This window comes from Manihot esculenta, chromosome 12 (genome assembly GCF_001659605.2).
Source record: "Manihot esculenta cultivar AM560-2 chromosome 12, M.esculenta_v8, whole genome shotgun sequence".
Classification (NCBI taxonomy): Eukaryota; Viridiplantae; Streptophyta; class Magnoliopsida; order Malpighiales; family Euphorbiaceae; genus Manihot; species Manihot esculenta.
This window is the reverse complement of record NC_035172.2, coordinates 4125287-4128163: the sequence shown is the minus strand read 5'-3', so window position 1 is coordinate 4128163 and position 2877 is coordinate 4125287.

The window sequence follows — 2877 nt, the reverse complement described above, 5'->3', positions numbered from 1 at the left end:
CTCCGCATCCATGCAATGTTCGGCGGCCGAACATAAGGTTCGGCGGCCGAACCTGCACTTCCCTCACTTAGACTTTCGGGGGCCTAACGTGCCTCCCAAAGTCCATGCATGTTCGGCGGCCGAAAGTGAGTTTCGGCGGCCGAACCTGGGTTTTTCCTTAAAGAATTTTCATGCAACAACTTATTTAAAATCATACTTAAAACATTAAAATACATGAAAACATTTTATAAAAACATGCTTTTACCCTTCTAGAGGTTTCCGACACCCAAATTCCACCGGACGGTAGGAATTCCGATACCGGAGTCTAGCCGGGTATTACAGGCATAGCCCTATAACAATAAGTTCCATCTTCAGTTATAAATGAGGTCTTTTCCTCATCCGACCTTTCCATTGGGATTTGATGATAACCCGACATAGCATCCAAAGAAGACATATAATCAAAACCGGCCGTTGAGTCGACCATTTTATTAATATCGGGTAAGGGATAACAATCTTTAGGGCAGGCCTTATTTAGGTCGGTAAAATCTATACACATCCTGTAATTGCCATTGGCTTTTTTGACTAACACAGGATTTGCTAACCACTGTGGGTACATGACTTCCCTAATAAAGCCTGCCTCTTCTAGCTTCTGCACTTCTTCCCAGGTGGCTTGCTGCTTCTCTTTTCCCACTACTCTCTTCTTTTGCTTTACTGGTATGGCCTCGGGGAGGACATTCAATCGGTGTGTCATCACTTTGGGGTCAATTCCCGGCATGTCTGAAGGCTTCCATGCGAAGGTCGGCGCGTGACTTCGGATCAGGGCCATGACTTCACCTTTTTGTTCTTTGGTGAGGCTGGCATTAAGACTGAAGACCTTGTTTGCATCTGCTCCTGATAAGGGGAAGGTTTCCAACTCTCCAACTGGCTCTGTCCGGGCTTCTTTTGTTTCATCTCTGACCTCCAGAACTTCCGAGTCGAGTCCTTCTCCAGCTGAGCTCGGCTCTGTTACTGTGGCCAAGTATACCGCCCTTGCTTCTTCCTGGCTGCCCCGGACCATTCCCACTCCTTCTTCCGTTGGGAACTTGAGTGCCAAATACCTGATGCTAGTGACAACTTCAAAGTCAAACAACGTCGGTCTCCCCAAAATCGCATTGTAGCTCAGTGGGAGTTTGACCACCAAAAACACCTCATGATGGGTGCGATCTCTGGGTGCTTCTCCCAAGGTAAGAGCCAGCTTTACCTTTCCCTCTACAAGTACCGGTGCTCCTCCGATCCCCTTGATTGGTGACTGGTCCTGAACCAGCTGTTCCTCTGGAATTCCCATCTGCTGAAACACTCGGTATGGTAGCAAGTTGACTTTACTCCCATCATCCACTAAGACCTTCTTTACCCGATAATTATGAATGACAGCTTCAATGACAAGCGCGTCATCATGGGGCATCTGAATACCCTGAGCATCTTCTGAGGAGAAAGTGATGATCATGGGAGAGTGGTCCACGATTTGCATGACTTCACTATTGCTGGTCTCTCCTTCCCGGTTTCTCTTCTTTCCTCGACGGCTCATCCGTCCTCCCGTTCCTCCAACAATCATGTGGATGGTCCCACTGGACCCATCATTCACTGGTCCATGTCCTATTCTCCTAGGTGTGAGTTGTCGGACCAGACTAAGGCCTCTGTCCCTCTGGTTTCTTCACAAAATTTTTGAGGTGCCCCCTTTTTATTAGCCTCTCAATCTCCGCGATTAACTGAAAATAGTTATTCGTATCGTGCCCATGGCTCCGGTGGTACTGACAATACTTGTCAGGATTTCTTTGATCTGCTTCTGACTTCATGGGTTTGGGCCACTGGAGGAACTCCTTATCCTGGACTGCCATGAGCACTTCGGCTCTGGAAGCGTTGAGGGGGGTTGGTTTCTCGGGAACCCAAGGAGGGAGCACTCTTGGTTCAAGAGCCCGAGGAGGAGGTGGAGGCCTTTGATCCCTTCTCTCCCAGGCCTGTTTGTACGGCTCAGGCCTCTTTCCATGTTTCTTCTCGTGTTTCTCCGGCCTTCTCTCCTCCGGGGCTTTTTCTTTTCCGGCCATCCCTTTAGCAAATCTACTCGTCACCAAGGCGTCATCCTGCCTTATATACTTTTCCGTCCTCTTCATCAACTCAGCCAGTGAGGTCGGAGGTTTCCTGCTCAAAGAACCAAAGAACTCGGCAGAGGTTGTTCCCTTTTGCATGGCCTCCACCGCCCTTCCTTCATCCAGCTCGGAAATCTGCAGGGCCTCCGTATTGAAGCGGGCGACATACTCTCTGAGTGATTCACCTTCTTTCTGTTTCACTGTTTCTAGATAGCTCGTCTTCCTATCAGCTGGCACCCCGGCTATGAACCTGCTGATGAAGCGGGTGGCAAGATCTCCAAAACTTCTAATGCTTCCGGCCTCCAGGCTATTGAACCACGCCCGCGCCGGTCCCGAGAGCGTTGTTGGGAACACCTTACACATTAAGGCATCTGACAGGGTTTGCAACTCCATAAAGGTCTTATAGTTCATGACATGCTCTCTCGGGTTACCAGCTCCATTATAGGCCGCCATTGGCGGCATCATAAACTTCTTGGGAACGGTCTCCTACTGCACTATCTTTAAGAAAGGAGAAGAGGTGGGCAAAGAGGTTTGGCTCTGATCTTTCTTACCTAGCTCGGCTAAGAGTTGCTCTTTCAACCTTTTCAGCTTTTGGTTCATTTTCTCGTCTTCCGGGCTGGATCCTTTGCCCCAGCTGTATTCCTCCTCCTCTGTTTCAGTTCTCGTTTCTCTGGTTGTTCCGGCAGAATAGTTGTCCGCCTCCTCATTTTCTATCAACTCTCTTGCCCTTCTCCCATGGATTCGGGCCTCCGGTTCTTCCTCTTCCCCGGCATCG